At 39.7% G+C, this 24,488-nt stretch overlaps 1 pseudogene across 1 annotated transcript; it reads right to left on the bottom strand.

Moving 5' to 3' along the window:
• Positions 1-2,268: 2,268 nt before the first annotated feature.
• Positions 2,269-23,742, bottom strand: LOC149002403 (uncharacterized; annotated as a pseudogene). Its single transcript, XR_016170253.1, has 2 exons — positions 23,541-23,742; positions 2,269-4,528 (listed from the first exon to the last, which is right to left on the bottom strand). The product of XR_016170253.1 is annotated as an uncharacterized LOC149002403 (transcript).
• Between the last annotated feature and the right edge of the window lie 746 nt (positions 23,743-24,488).

The raw sequence follows: 24,488 nt of genomic DNA, 5'->3' as shown, positions 1-24,488 counted from the left end.
CAAATTTTTCCATAGGCTATTCTTCTTCTTCAATCTTCATCTTCTTCACCTTAGGTTTGTACTCTTGTAACTTTGGAACAACTTTTAACTCACAATCCCACCTTTGAATGAGACAATGTCTGCTAGTGTCAATAGGAGCCATTAGTGTGGTCCACACTGGTATATTGGTCGCATCACTAGTTATGACCTTCTCCAATGACTTCCGTAGCTGTACCATATAAGGAAGGGTCCTCTGTATCGAAACACGGGTTCTTTTCTGTTCCTGCAAAGGCATCTGAAAACATATCCCCCAAAGGGTAAGCTCAAAAGAACTTAACAAGTAGTTCAATCACAATGAACATCTACAAACATAATGCAATGATATGAGACAATGAATGCAAGTATGCTTCTAATCCTATATATGCCAGTTTCTTTTGGTAGACACGCATTAAGATAAATCACCATACTCCTCTGCGTAGGTCTCAAATCACTCTTCCCTCAACCTTCCTGGTCTTTGGAAGTAGAAATGGGAAGGTCTGAGATAAATCTAAGATACATGGAAAGAATATCTGTGAATCATAGTAAAATGCGCGCAAAGTGTGTTGTTGGAGCGCATGGAGATCGCGACATAAGCCTAACAGTGTGTGGAACTTGTTTCTAGAGCAAGGGAGAGGTTTAGAGTGAAACACAAATGAAATGAGACCTGGTGATCATTTGAAATGCTATCGCCAAGGGGCACCCGTCGCTCAAGGGCGGTTGTTCCCTAGTCGACCGCCCATTGCTATAGGGAAGTGACTGGTGTATTAAGGCATTTTAGGGGGCTTTTGGGGGCCGGTCGATTGAGGCAATCGCTTCTTAAGCGACAAGCGATTGGCTCTAAAAATTTGACCACTGCCTCTTAAAACCTTTATAGGAGCTGGCCATCCCAGAATGGTGGCCGTCGCTTGGGCGGTCTCTTGGGCCAACTAGCCAGCTGGTCCGAAGTTGACCAACCACCCCTTTTGTGCATTTTGCCCTCATTTCGTGATCTCTTTCCGTGGGACCCGTGTGTTTGCATGCATGGTTATTTGTGGGTTTGGTGCTTATGTGCATGCTCTTGGATGATGAATTGTGGACTTTTGTGTTGGACTGAAATTTTGAGCCTGTTTGTGCACTAACTCTTCCAAGATGGTGATTACCAGGAATAGGTCTGAGGCTGTGAATCAAACAGGTGGTTTGTTTTTGCAAAATAATAATGGTGTTGATCCTCCACATCCAACTAGGCCATAGAGAAGCCAACTAGGTAATCAGCATGGAACTCCACTTCCTAACCCTCCAACAATGGTGTCAACTCAGGACGTATTAAATATTCTAGGAAAACATGATAGAACAACCAACCCCATTTATTGCAACCATGCGAGGTCTCATGAAGATACGTGCGGCTACTCATACCACTCCACCTAACCCCAATGGGGCTGGTACATCTGCAACAGGAGGTAATCCATGATTTTGGTGATAGACCACATGCTAAGATGATGGAGCAATTCCTGAAACTTGAAATGCCTTCTTTTGCCAGTAACTGAATATCCACTGTGAGATCCTAATTGGATTTTAGGTACAGAAGATGTATTACAATAAATTAGGAAAAGTGTGTTGTTTCAAAAAAAACATATTTGGATCAATACCATATTGATATTGTAAGAATAAAGAATAAATAAATTACATATATATATATATATATATATATATAAAGAAAAACCTTGTTCGGACTGGGTTTGACCAGCAGAATCACTTAAAAATGATATCAAATAAGTTAACTTCAATCATCATATCTTTGAACTTGAGGAACCTCAAATAAATCCCAAAACCTAGGGTGGTTAAAAATAGAGAGAGAACTAACCAAGTAAAGAAACCAACTACCCAAATACATATAGCACGCTAGTCCATGAACCTCAGTAGAAAAAGTTACACAAAGAAACTCAAGAAATGTAAAAACTCAAATCTATACAAGGAAAAAATTAAAATATAAATACACTATAAAACCTGAATGAGGCATCATGATCCATAAAAAGGATAACATTTCAGACAACTAGTGAACCAACCAAGTGGATGTTCACAGATGGTTTACACAATCCCAATCCAGAATTCCAAGAAACATGAAAAATGGCCTTGGCAACCCCTTCAGGTCGGCGGTTAGTTCAAAAGCATAAGCATAGCCCTTGCAGCCCATCCAACTGGAAAAAGAAAAATGTGCCATTTATGTGCCGGGGGAATACTCACCATAGGACTCATGGTTGAAACAAAACAATCTGCAGAAATCTGGAAGGTATCCTCAACCAATAAACAGAAAACTCCAGCCTGAACAACAGTGTTTAAATCACTTCTGGGGGACTGATCGTTGAAGAAGTTCACGAGGACTCATCTGCCACTCTATAGATACAATGAAAAATATGTAAGTATTAACAGAAAATAAATAAAGACTACCCTGATGTGTCAACCTCTTTACCATGGTCTTCCTCCTGAATGCTTCTTCTTAACCTTCTCAACCATATCTCAAAGTCCATATGATAGGGTGTACCACAAAGACTGTCAACATAATCAGCAAAAGCTTTCAGTACAGCTGAGATGTCGCCAAGCTTTTGCTGAATTAGTCTTCTCGACCAAGAGGTTTCCCTCCAGTGGAGTGCCCCTCCACAGAATCCAAGTCCGGCAAAACTCCGCCAGACGAGAAATAGATCAAGTACACCAGACTCTCTGCATCTGAAGCTGAGCATAACTTACCCTCCTGAAGAGCGTAAGTCGAAGAATAAAGAAGGTTCATTGCTGGACGATCTCTCTCTTCTAAAATAGCATGCCCCCAACCAATAAGGACATAATAAGGATGCCTGATGCGAGTGCTTACACGAATCACATTCTCTGGGCGAATATCTCCATGCCGAATTCCAGAAGAGGCTGCTGTTGACAGTGCTGATAAGCAATCATGGCAACATCTGAGAGCATCATCAGAATTAAATCGCCCTTCTCTGACCAAGTCCGCAACTGACTCACCAACAGGACTGGTAACAAGGACTGGAGTTCCACACCAAGGGTGGTCACAGTTCCCACCTGAGCTTGGTCTCCTACATTGACCAGGGTGAATTATCCTGCCAGATGCAACCAGCTGAGGCAAATACTTGCTAGAGAGGCCCCTCTGTTTCATAACAGTTAATATTTTAGTCTGCCTCTGAACCTGATACCACAAGTTCATATCTTCCCATGCTGGTTCCAGTTGAGATGGATGAGACCCGACATACAAAAATAAATCATTTCCTGGTTCTTCTAAGAAAGTCGCACTGTAGAATAATTGTTCACCATCATGCAAAACTTCATTGATCTGAAAACCCTTTTTCCAGTTTGAATCCTCCATGAACAGAACAGACCCAGCATCAAGCTTCATTACCACATCACGTTCAACATTGAAGGATTCATCCTGCACTTCAACAATTTCAGAGGTACCACTGTGATTCTGAAATCTGAATAAACCATTCCCGTTCACTTGGTTATCCCTCAATTGCCTTTCTGTTCTTCGGGTTTGAAGACGAGATAAATGTTCGGGCTGCTAAATCATCTACTGAACGTTTTGGCATTCCAGCTACCTGAACAATACAATGGAATGTTGCCAGAAGCACCTGCAGAGCACCCACGTCCCCCCAGTTGGCATTTCCAAGCTTGTTCCAGATCCTATCAATGGGTGAAACTGCAATTTTTGAATGCTTTATCCATTCAGCAGCACATTCATAGACACTGTGCACATCATAGTTCAGTTTATTCAGATCTCCTTCTACTTTTACAACCCCTCCATACTGTGAATCAACAAGAAGTACATAGACAGAACTAGAATTATGGAGGATACTAGATCTGCTGAGGCTTCTTGATAATAATATACGCACAGCAAAGAAGAGAGCTTCCCCAAGGACAACTTGTGAAGGAAGCTGGTTACTTTCAATTGCAAAATTCCCAACATCAGGCCTCATCAAAGCTAATTCAAGAATGTGGTCCCATTTTCCCCGTGAATGTCCGGTGCTCTTCAGCATCACTGCAGTGGCACAAAGGCCTTCAAGCTTTCCACTCGCAATTGCCTCTTCTGCAGCATAGAATTTCAAACTTTCACCATGCAGACAGGCAATTGAGAAGGGCAGAGGCCCACCTTGACTCCAAAATGCCTCCCACAAACCCTTCACCCCTGCATATAGGAAATCTTCAATGGCAAGATACGCAGTGGCTTCAACAGCATCTGATGTTGACGCATAAACTGCACTTGGCATTCGAATCAACTGCTGAAATGAAACCCCTTCCAATGCATAATCCAACTTTTGAATTTCCGACAACTCAAAAGGCACATCTAACAAAGGTGCTGTACATGCAGAATTTTCCGAGATGGCTAAAAACCAGTCTTCAAGCTTTTCTGTCAGAAGTTGATGATGCACAAACTTTTTGAGGAACTCTTTACGACTACGTGATGATCTCCCTCCTGAAGATGCACTGGACCTCTTTGCTCCAGAATCAACAGAATCACGGTCAGGGGAATCCCCTGTCAATCAGAAATGTCATAATGCCTGTCAAATTGTTTGTAAGACCCAGAAAGAAAAAGACATCATTTCACTGCTTTCAGGCATAAAGGAGGATAATATCGGAAAAACTTAGGAACGAAGTGTGAATATGACAACATAAAAACTCAAGAGTTCACAAATGTGTCAAAGAAAATAACAATTAAATTGTGAAACAAAGGCATTTCCATGTCATGAAGAACGGGAAGAAAACCAAATGGTCATAGAATAAGTATTATAAAAAGTTGTAACTGACATTTTAGGGATATGGATTTTATTGTAACACAATTCAAGTGAAACAAGATTCATCCACATGGAACCAATAATCATGCAAGATAACATTATACTTTGCTACTCCTTTTAGCTAATTTCGCTCCACCTTTGTATCTTATCCAATCAATAATCATGCAAGATTATATTTCAAAGTGAACAATTTCCATTATTTCAGAAAAAATTAAGATGGAAGTGTCTCATGGAGGTTTTGATGGAAGTGTCTCATCAAGTAACACCAAAACGAAGCTAGAAATATTAAAGGTCAACTTCGTGCTTATTAGAGGTAACAAATTAAACATTTTAATTTCGCAGGAGATAGAGATATTCAATGTGGAAAATAGAAACAAAACCTTGTCAGACACGAAACAAGAAACCATTTATAATTATGTCCCATATTCTGTAACTGTGATGGAGACAAGTCATATACAAGTAGTGTTAAATGTTGAATGGTGAATCAGGATGGGTATGCACAATACACTTGGTTGGGATAGTGGAAAGTTCAGTAGAGATGAGTTGCATAAGAGATATCATTAGTACCAACATTAAGAATGTCATTTTTCATGCTAATGGACCTCATAACAGGGGCCTTCATCACTCTGTATTCTACACCATGAGATGAAATTGGTAGTGAGACCATAAAGCTAGTCTGTATGTAGCCCTTGCACCCCACTCCAAACCCATCTTCAATCTCCAACCCCCCCCCCTCCAAAAAAAAAATAAAAAATAAAAAAGAAGAAAAAAAAGTGAAAAAAAAGGGAAGAAAAGATTTGTTCAAATGCTCATTTGAAGAACCTTTGATTGGGAAAAAAATCCTTAAACATGTGTTCATGAAACACAACCATCAAGACAACAGTTTCATATAGACTAGGAGCATACTATAATAATGGAGCAGCGAAGCAATTTTTATGAGAAGACTACCAAGAGCATAGTTGTTCTGGGGCCATAGTTTGAGGAACTGGATTCTGCCAATTACTGGAATTTGATCGCCAATTCAACTGGAATCAGCTCAATCTGATTAAGAGTCGGACGAATTCAACTCAAGCAATTCATACTAAATGTCTAGGGTTAAGGCTGATCTCCACTTGCTGAAACTTGGTTGGAGCACAGTGGTAAGCAACAGTTTCTCACTTATTTAAGTAATAATCTTTAGGATAGCCTACTTGGTTCTCAACTTGATGTGAACACAAGGACCCCGGCCAAAAGTTCAAGTGGGCCCCCCTCAGGATGGCTCCAAGAAGCCACCCTAAGTTGGCAAACCTTTAGAGGGGTATTTTGGGCATTTTAGCCCTTATTTTAGTTCCGAAATTAATTTTAGAATTTTTCAGAATTTTAATTTTGCAATTTGAGTTGAGTTTAGTCATGTTTGGAGTAGTCTAGTTTGAGTTAAAGTTGTTTTGAAGAGTACCAAGCTAGTTTAGATAAGGTTTCTTATCCAACGGGTATCCTATCTGTTAGAAGTTTGTTTTGAAGTATCTTTTATTCTTAAGACTCCTTATCAGTTAAGGAATTCCAATTTTGAGTCAGAGTCTTTTGTTTAAAGCTATAAATAGCCTTTGTTATATACAATAGTCAATGTTGGATGAATTAATTGATTGATTGTTTGACGATCAAGGTCTGCTATGTGTAGGGTACAAGATCTTGCTCTCGAGCGAGATCTCGCCACCTTGAAAAACCAAGGTCTCGACCATCTTGGCGAGACCTCGGTCGAGATATGTGATTTTTTGGCGTCAACTCGGTGACCCATCTCAATGAGTTTTAGGGTCCCAACTAGGCTGAAACTTGGTATTTAGCCTATTTACGGCGTTTTGAACACATTGGTGGCCTTGGATTTATCAGAAAACAACTTAAGTATGATTTCTAAGTCTATCCATAGTGTGAAACCGAAATGTTGTAGGATTAAGGAATGCAAGGTTATATAACATGTAATATAGAACCTTTAAGGCACATTAATGGAAAACAAGTGTATCAAATACATCAAATAACCTAAATGTCATTAAAATTCCATCTATATGAGTATCACAATCTCAATTTTCAAGAATAAAATAATAAAATTATACAACCATTAGAAGTTCTTTATAAATCATTTAAATCATAAGTTCATAAGATAAGCAGAGAATGATTGATCTTCCTTCGATGTTGTAGATGCGCTAAGAGTAGTTGCAAGTGAAAATCCAGCCAAAATCCAAAAAAAAAAAATGAACGAAAATTGAGAGTTCCACCATGATATGGCGAGATATGGCAAGATATCCCAACTCTCTTCTTTGAAAAAGCATGATCTCGAGCGAGATCTCCCACCATGCCTGTGTGGGTAGGCCCTGGTTGAGTGAAAGAAGCTTTCAAGTTCTTCATTATCTTCTTCAATTCAGCAGCTCTCAATAGATCATCAAAGCACCCAAGCAATCATTCCAGCAAGCACCCCATATCTCCAAGTAAGTCCAGAAGCCTTCCCACCCTTCCCCTCTCTTGTGCAAACCCTAGAAGCCCTCCCCTAGCAACCATAGCATCCCCAAGCCCCTCTCTCCTGTTTGACCTAAGAAACCATCCCCACGCCATTGCAAATAACCTCTGCCCCTTCCCCTTTAGTTTCCTGCAAACCCCAACCCCTCCCACAGTCGTTGTGACCTTCCCCCTTTCCCCCACTTCCCCACGGCAGCAGATCCTAATCCCTATAAGAAACCCCCATTCCCAGCCCGTCACAAGTTCCTTTCAATTCCCTTCAGAGTCACAGGAAGCCCTAGGTTTAAGCCCCATCATCAATTTCTGCAGATCAGTCTTCTTCCCCTAATTTTAAAAATTCTGCACTTCATCTTCAACCTTGAGAAGTTACAAAAAATTTAAAATTGCAAAATCCTGATTCGTTAAACCCTCACCATTCAATTCACACCCCCATAGATAGAAAACTAGTGGGAACAATTGTGCAATCACAGAACTAGCAGATTTGAGTACTCTTCACCTAGCCGGAACCCTAACCTGACCTTTGAAATTCAAATTTCGAATCTGAATCTGAGTGCAAAAGGATTATCTGAAATTTAGTTTCAGCAGGCCCAAACCACCTTGGAAACCCTAAAATCCTTTCCCCTTTTGCTAGAGCTTCCTAGGCAAACCCTAGGTCTAGGGAAATTACCAGATTACCCCTTAGCCTTAGACTTGATTTACATCAATTGGTATCAGAGCTAGAGGCACCTTTCAAGCATTCTATAACCATCACGTATAAGCTAGGAATCAGTAGGAAGCTGAAGCAAATTCTGAAGGGCCAGCAAGATATGCTAGCTCAAATAACTAAGTTAAATTCCAAGCTTGCAAACCTGGAAGAAAATTGGGGGATCAGCAGCCTTAGCCACTACATACAGGACTACCCAATCAATAAGTGTTCTCAAAGAAGAGGAGATACAATCTCCCAAAGCCATCAGAGAACTTCAAACTGGAAGCAGCCCTAGAAGTATGTTCTAACAACCAAAGGCACTTGGACAGCCCAGAAGACCATGATGAGCCAGTAACAAGTACAGTAATGCTGTCCACGCTTTCCAAGGTAACTACAGAGGAGTTCCAAAGAGACCACAAGGCCCCAATCATGGAGAACCAGGAGAAGATCAAAGCCCTTGAAGATAAAGCCCTCATTAACAAAGGCAGTGCCTCTAAGAAGTATGGGGACATGATCAAGGCAAGTACACCAGAAAAGGACATGCCTCCAGCAATTCCTCCAATTGAAGATTACCGTGGCCCTGAATTTGAAGTTCCAGAGTTGCTGCCCACGAATACCAGGTCCATACCAGCACAAGTCCAAAGCGAAACTGGACATCCTTTAAGTCTCCAATTTCTTGGTTAAGACCCAACACACCTTCTCAAGGCCATAGCTATAGTAATGATAAAGGTGTTGGCAGAGAAAGGCTTCCAAGGCATGGCTACCAACTCCATCTTTCCTCCCAGGGCTCTTGAGGATTTGAAGACTTGTCGCCGCCAATCCCATCTTCCCCAAGGTTCTATCAGTGAAAGGTGCAAGCAGCGAGACACCTACTACTTCCTCCACATTGCAAGATGCGAGGACAAGTCCACACCAAGGATTTCCGAAGCACTAGAGCAGCACATTCATCAAGAGATCAATGTTTTCAAAAAACAGAGTATCGATGTGAACGCAAGGACTACCTTAGCCAAAAGCTCAAGTGGGGACCCAGAATGGCTCCAAGAAGCCACCCTATGCTGGCCGAATGTCTTTAGAGGGGTATTTTGGGCATTTTAGCCCTTTTTTTAGTTCTGAAATTAATTTTGGAATTTTCCAGAATTTTAATTTTGCAACTTGAGTTGAGTTTGTCATGTTTGGAATACTCTAGTTTGAGTTAAAAGTTGTTTTGAAGAACCCCAAGCTAGTTTAGACAGGGTTCCTTATCCAAGGAGACCCTATCTGTTAGGAGTTTGTTTTGAAATTATCTTTTATTCTTAAGAGTCCAGTCCAAAATGCAATGGAATCCTCAGGAATTCCAAGTTTTGAGTCAGAGCTATTCAATTAATGTAATAGTCAGTCTTGGATGAATTAATGAATTGATTGTTTGAGGATCAAGGTCTCTTATGTGGGGTAGTAGACCCTAGTTGAGTCAAAAAAAGCTTTCAAGTTCATTATCTTATTCAATTCGGCTGCTCTGAAGAGATCATCAAAGCACCCAAGCAACCATTGCAGCAAGCACCCCCAATCTCCAAGTAAGTCCAGCAGCCTTCCCACCCTTCCCCCTCTCTTGTGCAAACCCTAGAAGCCCTCGCCTAGCAAACGTAGCATCCCCAGCCCCCTCCCCTCAGTTTGACCTAGGAAACCATCCCCACCCCATTGCTAATAACCTTTGGCCCTTCCCCTTTAGTTTCCTGCAAACCCCAACCCCTCCCACAGTCACCGTGACCTTCCCCTTTCCCCCACTTCCCCACGGCAGCAGATCCTAATCCCTATAAGAAACCCCCATTCCCAGCCCATCTCAAATTTCTTTCACTTCCCTTAGCGTTGCAGGAAGCCCTAGGCTTAAGCCCCATCGTCAATTTCTGCAGTTCAGTCTTCTACCCCTAATTCTATAAATTCTGCACTTCATCTTCATCCTCAAGAAGTTGCAGGAAATTTAAAATTGCAGAATTCTGACTTGTTAAACCCTAGCCATCCAACTCACACCCAGATAGATAGAAGACTAGTGGGAACAATTCTGCAATCATAGAACTAGCAGATTTGAGTCCTCTCCTCCTAGCCGGAACCCTAACCTGGCCCTTTGAATTTAAATTTCGAATCTGAATTTCTGATTGCAAAAGGATTCAGATCTGGAATTTAGTTTCAACAGGCCCAAACCACCTTAGAATCCCTAAAATCCTTTCCCCTTTTGCTGGAGTTTCCTGGTTACATCATTTGAGATCTTGCAAGATTTTGCTTTTTTAAGAAGGCAAGACAAGATGAAGGGCAAGACGAGATAAAGGACAATTCCCACATCTCGCTCAAGATCTCGCCATATCTCTTCCTACATATATCCCGCTAGAATTCTCAATTTTCGCCAGATTTTTACAGATTGCAGCTGAATTTTCACTTGCAACTACTCTTAGCACATCTATAACACCAAAGAAAGATCAATCATTCTATGCTTGTCTTATGAACTTATGAGCTATGACCTATATAGAACTTCAAATGGTTGTATAATTTTATTATTCTATTCTCAAGAGTTGAGATTGTGACAATCATATGGATGGAATTTTGATAACATTTAAGTTATTTAATGTATTTGATACATTTGCTTTTCATTTATATGTTTCAAAGATTCTATATTACATGTTGTAAAACCTTGCATTCCCCCAATCCTACAGCATTTCAGTTTCACACTTAGGGTTGTTTTCTCAAAAATCCAATGTCACCAATGTATTTAGAAGGCTTAAATTAGGCTAACTAGTAAGTTTGAGTCAAAGCGTTATCTGATTATTAAACACATTATCTGAATTTGAATCCGATATCCGTCGGCTATGCATATTTAAAACTGAATTCAAATTTGTTTAGTTAATCAGATTTTCGGATAATATCCGGTCCGAATCCAAAGTAATCAGATGGATAAAAATATCCGAATGTAGTTCGAATATCCGATTAGAGTAATTATTGTAGTTTAGTGTAATTAGTTACTATTAATGAATATTAATGAAGGGATAACAATGTATTCCCCATAATTAAACTTTAATCGGATATGGATAGTATCCGTCAAATATCTAATCAAATCGGATAATATCCAACTTAAAATTGGCATATCCAAATCTGAATCCAATCATTAATTAGATCATCCGAATGTGAATTCGAATTCGAAAAAATCGAATTCGGATGCTCATAAACAGATACGAATACGAATCAAATTCGAATTTTCGACTATCCATTTACATCCCTAGAAGGATCTCTGACACTCATGGTATTTGATAATTAATCCTCAAGATTCCAAAATACATCATTTTACATCCTTTAGGCTCCCTCTTGTCCATTCAGGGAGGCTTTAAATTAAAGCATATCCCTACGCATGTGTTTATTAGTAGTAGTCATTGGTTTTTTGACATTTTTCTGCACAAAACAAACCATCTGAGATGTATTGCCATCATCTAACAAACTCATGCTGCTGCTTACGTTCAAATTCCTAAGGCTTCCAAGTTGGCTTTTTGGGATTTGCAATTAAGGTTCACTAGAGTTTCTCTGCAGATAATAGTCCCAATAGATAGTGTTCCAAAATTAAACTGGAGGACACGATGACTTAATTCATTGGTGGATGTTCATCATCAAGGGTGGTTCAATTGTCAGATGGTCATGGCAGCAACATTCTGTATTATGAAGCTTATGAAAGTAATAGAGGACGTTCCATATCAAAAAGTAAAACATGACTTAGTTTAACAACAGATAACCGGCAGATTCAGACATATACCCTCACCCCACAAGTTCGTAAGAAATGTGAGGCTCTTGTCCCTAGGATAAGGTGGTGGAGCTCAAGGAGATATTTTAAATCTTTTACTGATGAAGTAGTCAAACAATGAATGTGGGCGTTTGAGGGAGACACCATTCTCATAGAGAGACTTAGCAATGAGATGATGAGGTTCAAACTTCAAATAGTGCTGACTAAAAAGGTAGTTTTAACACATGGAAAAAAAGTCTTAATGGCGAAGGGTGTAAAGGATCTGCAAAATTATAAGTTAGCTTGAACAAAGTCAAGAAAATTATGGGAAAAGCAAAGGCGAAAATTGAGGATCTTCATAATAACTAAGAAAGAAAAGGGAGAAAAAATATTTATAAGAATACCTTAGATGAGTGACAGGAGGAGCAGAGATCTTAACCATGGCAGATGTATTAAAATTATGATGGTAAAGTATGAGCGAGGGATGACGACATCAAAAAGAGATGGGAAGGTTACCATTGAATGATACCAGCCTACTGAATGAACAAACTTCAAGTATTACTATGTCGTAAAACTGCATTATTTACCAAGACTCTAAACTGCTTACATATACATGAAGAATCAACATTCTGAAGTAAAAATAGCTTTACAAAGGATGATAATGGGAAGAAACAAGGTCCAAATGAAATCCAGATAGAAGCAAAGAGAGCTCAAAATCTGTAATTTATCTTGGCTGACGATGCTGTTTCATAAGATTATGAACACGAGGAAAATCCAGATCCTCATGGTTATAATTTACAAACATAAAGATGATATTCTATGCTACAATAATTATAAAAGCATAAAGCTGATGAGTCAAACTATGAAATAATATGCGAGGATAATTGAAAACCACTTGAGAATTTTGGCATTATGCCAAGAAGATCTACAACAAAACTACAAAAGCCATTTACTCAATCAGGAGACTTGTGAAAAGGTCTAGAGATTGTAAGAAGGATCTTTATATGGTATTTATTGACCTAGAAAAAGGTTCCAACAGATTTCCTAGAGAGTTATTCTGGCAAATTCTAGAGAAGAGACATGTTTCAAGTAAACCTGTCATCATAGTTAAAGATATGTAAAATGGTGTAGTGACGAGGTTAGAGCTACTGAGAGGGCCAAGGAAGTGATTTCACAATTACAATTAAGTTACATCAAGGACCAGTTTTCAGCACTTATTTGTTTGCACTTGTTATAGATGAATTAACTAAAAACATTCGGATGGGATTCCTTGGTACATGCTTTTTGCTCATTATATTGTTTTGATAGATGACAAATGCACTAATTAGTGCCAAATTAGAGTTATAGAGATCAACTTTGGAATCAGAAGATTTAAAGCTCAATTGCATTCAACTTTGATTATATTAGGACAGATAGTGAAGTGGTTAAGCTTGATGAGAGGGAGACTTTGCAAAGCAATAACTTTAGGTGCTTTGGCTCAGTCATAAATAAATAAGGTGATATTGAGGGCGATATTTTGTAGAGAATAAAATACGATGGATGAAATGAAGGGGAAAAATCTATTTATAAGATAGCTAAGATGGATAGGAAGAGTAGAGATCTTGACCATGTTAGATGTATTAAAAATAGAGATGGTAAAGTATTAGTTTGTGAGGAGGATATTAAGAAAAGATGGGAAACCTATTTCTCTTGTTTACTAAATGAGCATTCTTCAAGCACTTATGTTTCGGACGATTACACTTTTCACCAAGGCACCAATGTCCGAACTTATATACGTAGAATTTTGATGTCCGAAGTAAAAGAAGCTTTAAGGAGGATGAAACTCGGCAAGACACAAGGTCCTGATGAAATCCCAATTGAAGTATGGAAGAGCTTAGGAACCCATGGACTAGTTTGGTTGACTAAGTTGTTTAATAAGATTATGAGCACAGGGAAAATGCCAGATGATTGGAGGAAAAGTGTTGTGGTTCCAATTTACAAAAATAAAGGAGATATTCAAAGTTGTAATAACTATAGGGGCATTAAATTGATGAGCCATACGATGAAATTATAGGAGAGAATAATTGAAACCCGTTTGAGACACTTAACTACAGTTACGGAGAACCAATTTGGGTTTATGCCGGGAAGATCTACAACGGAGGCTATTTACTTAATTAGGAGACTTACGGAAAGGTATAGAGAATGTAGGAAAGATCTTCATATGGTATTTATTGACCTAGAAAAAGCTTATGATAGAGTCCCTAGAGCGTTAATTTGGCAAGTACTAGAGAAAAGAAGTGTTGCAAGTAAATATATAGATATAGTTAAGGATATGAATGATGGTTCGGTGACTAGTGTTAGAACAGTGGGGGGACAAAGTAATGAATTCCCGATAACAGTTGGGCTACATCAAGGGTCAACTTTAAGCCCATATCTATTTGCACAGGTAATGGATGAATTAACCAAAGACATTCAAGATGAGGTCCCCTGGTGTATGCTTTTTGCGGATGATATTGTGTTGATTGATACCCAAGTGGGAATTAATACCAAATTAGAATCATGGAGAGTAGCTTTGGAATCAAAAGGCTTTAAACTTAGTAGATCGAAGACAGAATATTTAGTTTGTAACTTTAGTCATGATCGGGCAGATGATGAGGTGGTGATACTTGACGATAAAGAGATTCCTTAGAGTGATTGTTTTAGGTACCTAGGTTCAATCATAAGTAAAAGAGGTGATTTAGAAGATGAGGTTTCCCAGAGAATTAAAATAGGGTGGATGAAGTGGAGAGGTGTGTCTGGGGTCTTATGTGATCGGCGTATTCCATTAAAGCTTAAAGGAAAATTTTATAGGACCATTGTTCGACCAGCTATGATGTACGGTGCAAAGTGTTGGGCTGTTAAAAAGAATCATATAGATAAACTCAGTGTAGCAGAAATGAGGATGCTAAGATGGATGAGTGACAAAACTAGGATGGATAAGATAAGAAACGATCATATTAGAGTTGGTCTGGGAGTTGCTCCCATAAGTGATAAGCTTAGAGAAAGTCGTTTGAGGTGGCACGGCCACGTTCAACGGAGACCTATAAATGCTCATGTACAGAGAAGTGATATAATCCATATTGAAGGAACTAGAAGAGCTAGGGGTAGACCTAAGATAACCTTAGGAGAAGTGGTGAGAAGGGATATGTATAGCTTAGGCCTTGTATCTAGCATGGCCTCAAACAGAACTGATTGGAGGGCAAGAATCCATGTAGCCGACCCCATTTAGTTGGCACAAGGCTTATTGTTGTTGTTGTTGTTGTTGTTGGATGAAATGAAGAGGAGTATCTGAGTTTTATATGCTTGGTGTATTCCTTTAAGACTTTTAAGGAAAATATCATAGGAGCAACATATAACAAGCATGTTGTATGGAGTAAAATGCTTAAAAAGTATCACAAATATAAACTCAACGCAATAGAAATGAGGATGTTTAGATGGATGAGTGACAATACTATAAAGGATAATGTAAATAATAATATATTGGAACAGCTTTAGGAGTACCCATAATAAGTGATAAGCTATAAGAAAGTTGAATGAGGTGGCATGGCCATGTTCAACGGAGGCCTTTGAATCCTAGAGGAATATTGTAATCCAAGTTGAAGGAACTAAAAGAGCCATAGGCATACCTTAAAAATAACCTTAAGATAAGTGGTGAGAAAATACATGCGTAACATAGACCTTGTATATAGTATAACCTCGAAAAGAGCTGACTAGAAGCCAAGGATCCATGTAGTCAACCCAATTTATTTGTGACAAGACTGATTTGTATTTGTTGTTATAACCAGCGGCTTCAGACCTAGAAGTAAAATATATAGGGAGTTTCACTTTTGAATGTTCATTTGGACTTTATGGAATACAAAGAGTAAACATACAACATTTAGTAAACATACAACATTTTTGAAAAGACAGACAGTAGGTGGTATTCATTTTTAAGGTAATTGTTGAATTTTCTTCAGGCTGCACATCATCCTCTAAAGGGAAGAAGATAACATAGAACGAGGATTGTCACAAGAGAAGATCTAGGGTGCAGAATTATAAACCACTTGAACAGTTGCTTGCCTTGTACCCTCTCCCCAACCACACTTCTGAAAGCTCTTTTAAAGACAACTTTTGAGAGTTAACAAGCATTCACAAGTGAGGAATGTAATAAGGCAAATGAAATATTGAGGGTTTAATGTGGTTCTCACTAACTTGAAATGTTCCTCTTCATTATCACAGTATCTCCTTCTATGTTGTAAAACCCACGGTAGTTTGGTCATGTTCTAACAGATGTGATGTCGGTAATTTGAGGAATGTAGCTGCCACAGAAATGGAGCAATCAGATTACCCTCCACGCAGATGCTTTTAGTGTAATCAAAGCTACGAGAGATATCCTTGAAATACTCCAGATGATTGTGGTGACTAACAGAATCTTCTTTACTTCAATCCTAATGATGCATAACATATCACATTATCTTGTTGTCCATAAATTCCCATAAGAACCCTTGGGTGTAAGCTTGGAAGCTTGGAAGATACTGAGCTTAATTCTATTAAAATAAAATGACTGGATGTTACTTGGTCATCAGCTGGACCGAGCCCGCAGCCTGGGGGCCGGGCTGGCGAATCATCTATTCGCCCTAGCTTGGAAGATACTGAGCTTAATTCTATTAAACTAAAATGACTGGATGTTACTTGATCATCAGCTGGAACCGTAAGTCCCAATAATGTAATTACAGCCTGTGGGGCCTAGTGTGCTGAGCTGAAATCATCTAGTGAGTCCAATTACATCAGTCCATCTACAGCTTCATACTCCACTGGAGGGCAGGAAGGTGGGCCCACAAAGTCCAACTAGAGGATTGCATTCAATTTTCAAATTACAGAGTAGAGACAAATGGAACTCCATAACCCAAGCTATAAAAAGGAATAGTTTCATTTATTGAAATCTAAGAAAGGAAAAAGAACCAGAAGACTGGGAAACTTTGGGAAGAGCTTCCATGTACTCTGTTGCTTGTTCAAAACATCAATCCAAGGTTCCTGTTCAATTCATGGTACTCAACTCTAGAATAATATACTATTCTTGATTGGGATTTCATTAAGACCCAGTGTTTCGCTTGCTGTAACCTGAAATTGAACCGAATAAGCTCAACTAATGTAGTTCATATGACATTCTTTTCATTTGAATCAATGAAACTAACTTGGGATTATGTATTCCCTCAAGCCTAGTAGGGCCCTTGGGCCTGATGGCTTCAGTATGGGTTTCTTCAAGGCCACTTGGAGCTTCCTTAAAGAGGACCTCATCATCGCAGTCCACAGCTTCTTCTTCAATCCCTCTTAGCTTGCTTCTATCAACCAAAGCTTCCTCCTTTTGGATTTTCATCCAATCTCTCTCTGCAACCTCCTTTACAAGTTCATAGTCAAAGTCCTCACAAACAAAATCAAGCTTGTCATTCCATCCCTTGTCAGCAAAAACCAATTGCCTTTCGTTGCAGGTGGGTCCATTGTTAACAACATTCTCCTCCGTGCTGAAATTGTTCTAAGGTTTGACCGTTCCTCTCACTCTTTTGCCGCCCTTGTTAAGGTTGACCTCCATAAGGCTTTCGACTGCATCCGATGGGACTTCATCCTCGATGTCTTGGACACCATGGGGTTTCCTCCTTCTTTTGTTCACTAGATTGAAGCTTACATCTCCTCCCCTCATTTCTCTTTCATCATCAATTGCTCCACCATTGGCTTCTTTCCCTCCCGTGTGGGCATCTTCCAATGTTGACCTCTCTCGCCTTACCATTTCAGACTAGGCATCGAGGTTCACTCCCATCTCATCCAATCCAAAATTGACCAACATCTCATCTCTCCCCTCCCCAAATGCAGATTCATCAATCTCTCTAACTTGGCTTTCGTGGATGACCTTATGATCTTCAACAAAGCTTCCCACTCCTCAATCTTCTCCATCCTCTCCTCTCTAACCCTCTTTGAAGCTCTCTCTGGTTTACAAGTCAACCAGCAAAACCCTCTCCTCTTCCTTGCTAGTGTCTCGGAGTCCTCTAAAGCTGCCCTCCTCTAGCTCATTGGGTTCTCTCTTGGCTCCTTCCAAGTCTCTTACCTAGGTCTCCCCCTCATCCCCAGTAGGCTCACTGACCATCACTGTACTCCTATGCTTGATCAAATCCACAAGAAACTTGAATTTTGGAAGGGCAAACTCCTTTCCTTCACAGAAGGATGTTCCTTATTAAGTTTGTTCTTCACTCCTCCTACCTTTGTTGGTGCGGCATCTTTTCACTCCCCAAAGCCACAATCTATTCCATGGAATCTCTCTTTTGTGCCATCCTTTGAAAAGGTCAAGAGTCCTCCAGATTCCTTCACCCTATCAGCTAGCCTTTGGTTTGTCGCCCCACATCTAAGGTAGGCATTGGTTTCCGTAGGATTCATGATGTCAAATGTGCTTGCCATCTAAAGCTCATCTAGAAGATCTCCTCTAAGTAGGATTCCATCTGGGTGGACTGAGAAAGTTGGTCATGCTCAGGCCTTTGGCACTTCCCACTATCTCCACTAAGATTGTTGATGGGGCCTCCACCTACTTCTGGCTTGACCCCTAGCATTCTTTAAGAATTCTCTTCAACCTCCTGGGCCCTCGTCAAGTCTATGCTTCTTGTATTCCCAAACTTACCCTCTCGGATTTCATTTATGATAACTAGATCTCTCTAGCCTCCCTCCCATCGAGTCTCACTCAATTTTGGTCCAATCTCCCCCCCCCCCAACCCCAACCCTAATGACCAAATCATTTGGTCCCCCTCCCCCTCAAGCTCCATCACCTCATCCTCAGATTGGAACCTTGTCTGATCCCCCTCCCCATCAGTTAATTGGTCACCCCTACCTTGGTATAAAGACCGCATCCCCCACCTCACCTTCACCTCTAGAAGAGCCCTCATCCATTGTCTCCCCACCCAATCTTTCCTTATTAACCGACATATCAATGTCAACCCCAACTAAATCCTTTGTTGGAACAATCCTAAAGACGTTGACCACCTCTTCTTCTTGTATTCCTTCTCCTTCTCCCTTTGGGCATTAGCCATCACCTCTATTTGGCCGCATTCTAGACGATCCTTGGACTTCTCTCGGGATAGGTTTTGGTCCCTAAGAAATTTTGCAGGCCCCTCCATCTGTGACACGAGAGGCAAACTGGTGTTCAGTGCATTGGTCTCTCACATGTAGCAAGAAAGAAATTTGAGAAGATGCACCTCCAAATCCAGGCCCATTGATGTGATTTGGAGAGCCATTTGCTTTGATGCATCTTCTAGGCTTTAAAGCCTTCCCCACCCCCTGTTGCTGATACCCCTAGGAACAAGACTATTGTAGCTTCTTGGGGTCTAAATTCTCCCTTATTGCTGAGTAGCAGGCTGTAGCTGCCCCTCCCCCCCCCCCCCCATATCCCTCTCTCTCTTGTACATTTTCCCTTCTCAGGGCATTTTGTTAATGATTTTTTTTTTCGTTCATCCAAAAAAGAAGAAAGAGAAGAAAAGAAAAAAAAAGCACTTGGGATTATGTCCTGAATCTAAACTTTCATGTAACCTAATTTCATTTTAGGGTTTTGATCAAGTAATTTAACAGCAATCCTGATCAACAATACAAACTAATGATCATATTTACACAGTGGGATGACAGAATGTTCTCCTAACAATGTATAGAATCAATTCACCCATTAGAAGACCTTAGGAGAGGATTGGTTGAACTAGAGCTGAATACCCAACCAGATGCTGATCATCCTTGTAACTAAAATCTGTCCTATGGAGCAATTGGGATGACCACTGGACAACCCCTTCAGTTGAAATGATCACCTGCAAGGTTCATCCAGTACCCAAAATAAGGACCGGATGATGGGAGATCATTTGCATTGATCATCTGGAAGTCCTAGAATGTGTTTCACCCAGATTTATTGGGTACCTATCAGGGTTCTTATACACATGAACTAGCATACTGTACACGTGAAATAGGTTAAAGATATACCACTGGCGAGGCCTAACGGGTTGTCAAGTTGGAAATTTTATTTGAGATTAAATTACCAGGTGGAAGAAAGGTGACTGTATTTGGTGTGATTCTATTTCATGGAGCATGTTAGATACATACTCACACTGTTTGATACACTTCCATGCTATCAACCTTGCATAAAATAGCATCCTTGAAATGTTAATGCTAGATAAGTATGCTGAACGTTGTTTACTCAATGACATTATATAAGGCTTGTTCATGCTAAAATTGATATACCGAGTTGGTATTTGCAGAATCATACTATCTGCAACATGGTGAATTATACGTGGAAATAAAATTTGATGTGGCCAAGGTATGCATCAGTACCATGATCCCCATACTTTAGTCATAAATAATTAATGCACAGACATTCTCCTTTAGCTGAGTTGTGAATTGAGTATGAAACTGACCCAGTAACCATCATAAAACAACTAATTTGCCTATTCTGGGAATAGGAAACTGTTGGATAATTGTACAAATAATTAACATGGTGTGCAGTCAAGATATAGTATTGGTCCTATAATCATCATTAGCTATATGTATGCCTGTGTACTCAGAATACAGAACCATTGTATACTTGAAGTCATGCTTTGTTCGTGTAGAAATCACATGTGGTTAGACATTGGATAACCCACAATGGTAGGTTGACTACAACATGATAGTTGTCTGACGTAGATCACGCCCTGATGACCAATTTATAATTTTGGGACCATGGCGCCCAGACACTGACATTGGGGGTCTGTTGTGTGAGCAAGGGTGCATTCTTGGACAGAGAGAGTCTTTTTTTCACAATTAGGATTTGTATCATTGGTGACCAAGATATGACTAAGGGCCTTAAGACACTAGCACCATGAACCAGACTCATAAATTTGTTGCTAAGTTGATAATGAAATGAACTCTGCACTTTACTCATGAACTATATTTGAACAATCACATGCAGCCATCCCTCACTGAGCTAGTTTTAGCTCAGACCATGTGATTGGCTACCCTTTTAGTTGAAAAATGCAGGTACTGCTGTGTCTAGCAACAATGCCACTTATTCTGTTGCTGATTTCAGTGGACAGTGGGGGACACCTGAGACAGAGGATCATGACACACTATGCTCCTGTGAGGATTATGGTTATGGGGCACCCTTAGTGAAGTTTACCATTTTCATTTCCTAAAAGATCTTTTGAGTAATATTTTGTTGTATTTGGAGCTAACGTTTTGCAAGTGGCTGTAAATCTATAAACCAGTTTATGTATACATTATCATTTGAGGTCATAAACAGTTGCGTATGGTGTGTATGAGGTAGGGGGATTGTTGTGGTGTGTGTGTTTAAGGGAGGTTTTGTTATACATGCATTGTGTGGTTTCATGCTTTGGATAAGGCATTACTGGAAAGAAGGTCAGGAGCCTGGGGTAGGTTAGAAGCAGAGCAGACAATTTAAAGGGCTGGTGCTACAGTAATCTCATATTGCGCATTTGATTTTGATTGTTATGTACTATACTTGAGATAATGGCAGCTCATTAGGATGATGATAAGCATCCTAGTCATTTCATGCCAAAGTTAGGTAGTGGGGGGTGTGACATATAAGATATACCAGATTAGTGTTTTTGGAGGATTTCCAGCATATTTAATCATATAGTCAGTTAAGATTTAAAATGTCAAGGCTTTTTGTCATAGCTCTAATAATCAACCCAATCCAATATCTCTTACTTGGGAATGGATAATGAGCCTCTTACTTAAATTGGGAGTTCTTGTTTCCATTTCCCCTTCCCTTTGTAGTTGTGTTGCATTCGGAAGCCACATCGTTCTTAGTTGTTTAACAACACTACGACCACAAGAATTGGTAAAATACCTATCTCTTACTTGGGAATGGATAATGAGCCTCTTTACCACATTGTTCCCACAAGAATAGGTAAAATACCTAAAACTACATTTAGTGGACATTAGAAGGGATAAATGCTAAGTAGCAAATTTGGTTCAGTTGATTTATTGCAACTATCAGGATATGAGTTATTGTCTAGGAGATCTCTGTTTTTGGCTAGTTTGTACCGAAGACCAGTTATATCTTATCCACAGCACTTTCAGGACCTCGGTTTGTTGCTTCCTTCCAAACTCAAGCTCCTACCTGAGCCTCCTTGTTTGAGAGGGGATGTTAAGGAATCTTCTAGTAGTTGTACAGCCGCAACATAGTTGCCAACGCAATAAGGCGAAGCGAGGCGACAGAGGGCAATGAAAACCAAGGCAACGCCAGGACACCTTGACCAAAGAATGGCCAGGGTGCCTACGCTATGCCATGACAACTATGAGCCGTAATCCATTAGCCATGGCAGTTGTATTTGTACACATTAATTTTATTACAAATACAACTATCTTGAGCCTATTGGGCTTAAGGGATTTGATTCCAAATTACTTGTGTAACACTCCTAGACCCTGCAGTAGCAGGAACCTTATGCATTAGGACCCCCTTCAACAAGCAATTTTCTTTTGGAGGAATGATGGAAATTGTTAGAATCCAAGATCCTACAACTAGCCAAAGAACTTGAGAAATAAGAAGAAGAAGAGCTTGCACAAACCAAAGGTGGAGCGATTTGGTTTATCTCTCTCCTAATCACAGCCCTTATTTATTATTAGTTGAAAGCATATAAATGTCCTTTCTGCCCCTAACTAATGGAGGCAGAATTACAATAACTAAAACAGCAAAGACCTAAAGAACAAAAACAAAAGAAAAAACCAAATGGCCTCTGCTATTGCTGCTAGATAAATTCCTGCAATTGCAAGACTTTTAACAGAAATCATGTTAAAGTAGCCAAAACCCGATGAATCCTGAATTATAAAGCATAGGTTGGTACGAGGAACCTAGAGTCCTAGACATTATGAGCCACGAAAACAATCACTGCTTCTCCCAGGACAACCAAAATGAGATGAAAGGATAAGAAGTTTACAGAAAAATCTTCTCAAGTACTCCATACAAGATGTCGACCTAACAGAGAAGTGCTTCATGGATCTGGGTTTAGATATGAACCACAGATTCAAGATGAAGGAACTCACCCAAATGCATGCAGAGCTTCTAATTGAAAAATCAAAGGTTCACTTCAACAGACCATTCAGACTAAATTAAGGAAAGACAATGATGCCAGGTGGCTTCAGTACAACCCATTCCCGTAAAACTAACTAGTCTCAGCAGGCTAATTTACCAGTTTGAGTCCAAGTACTGAACGACTATTGAGTGGAAACTACAACGGGTAATCATAGGAAGAAACTCTTAATGACAGTTGCCAAAAATACGTAGTGCTTTAGTCACAAATATTCTCGTAAAGTTCGAATATCTGAAATATTTATCAGAAATTCAGCTGTATCTAGCCATGCAAACAACATTATAAAGTAGAACGAAAAAAAAAAAAAAACAAACAACAGTATTGGAACACGGAAACCCTAATACAGCTCCAAATCTCACTGCGAAAGACAAAAGACCCACACCAAAATCAGGATTTTCCAACGCTCCTCTTCAGGACCCGGTTTCCATCTCCAAATACGGAGGTTATCCACAAAAACTCCTGAATTCAGTTCCAATAACAGATTCCTGCACAGTCTCGACTTACAAGCTAGCTTCAGAGAATCACCTAATCTAAAATGTGAAGAAGAAAACAAATTTCCTTTTCACTTTAAACAGAAATCAGAACTCCAATTTCAGAAGCTAAATGATCGACCAAAGTGTTCAGCAAAACACACTGAGCTCTACTTCAATTCAACTCAATTCAAGGGAAATAGGATGAAGAAGAAGCAAAGAGAAACAAAAGAAAACAAAAACTTAGAGAATAGGTTCGCAAGACTGAGTTATTACCTTCCATCAGAGACTCAGAGTGCTGGTAGTTGTACAAGCTGAGATCTTTCCCCGATAAAAAACATTCGAGTCGTCGTAGTCCGCAAATCTCCACAGCTTTCTGAGAAGAAAAATAAAAAAACAAAAAAAGGTGGGAAGAAAAACTGCCTTTTTGTCTTCCATTCTTACTTGTTTTTCTATTAAATTACATCCAACATCTTTTACAAGCTAACGTCTCCATTCTCTAATTCTTTCCATTTTGTGTCAAATCAATTATTGCGAGACTTTTCACCGCACACAAAAAATAATAATAATAATTATTATTGCGAAACAATGCGGAAGTGTTGGACTTCAACTAATCATCACCATGAGAAAAGGCGCAGCAAACCGTCGCTTCACGGCTTCACACGGAATAACGGATGGACGGAATTCTTGACGTTTCTCTTTTTTTTTCGAGTTCTTTTTACTAGGGGCCAAAATTCAAGTGGGGTAAAATTCTAGGCACCCTTTAAAAGGCCAAATATTACTGGTGGCTTAAATTGTAAAAATTATTTGTTACCTCTATTCTAGCATAATGGCCTTAATTCTGTTAAGTTAAACTTTGAAAGTGACATGATCATAATGTCCTTAAATGTAGTGTTATGACCAAATTACCTTCTCATATCCAGCGCTTCATCCGACATCCATCATCTTCCAACACCTCAGTGAAAACTGTCAACCACTATTGAAAACCACCACACACGCTCTCCTTGCTGGCGACCACCACCCCCATCGTTCCCCCCGCCAAATTTCACCCACCATCGTCCTTGTCATGCCCTAAACCTAATAACCACCACCTACCATGAATCTCTTCCCCGCTTTCTATCTCTCTCTCCGATCACTTTGTTGGCTTGCTTATCGAATGTAATTCAAAACTTGGGAACACGCTTCCGTCCTTAAGAGCATAATTTGGTCCACATCGCAAATTCT

Source organism: Hakea prostrata, chromosome 10, assembly GCF_041222555.1.
Source record: "Hakea prostrata isolate BN-2017 chromosome 10, UWA_Hpros_2, whole genome shotgun sequence".
In the NCBI taxonomy this organism is placed as follows: Eukaryota; Viridiplantae; Streptophyta; class Magnoliopsida; order Proteales; family Proteaceae; genus Hakea; species Hakea prostrata.
Note: the sequence above shows the minus strand (reverse complement) of the source record. Positions and strands in the feature narration are given on the sequence as shown.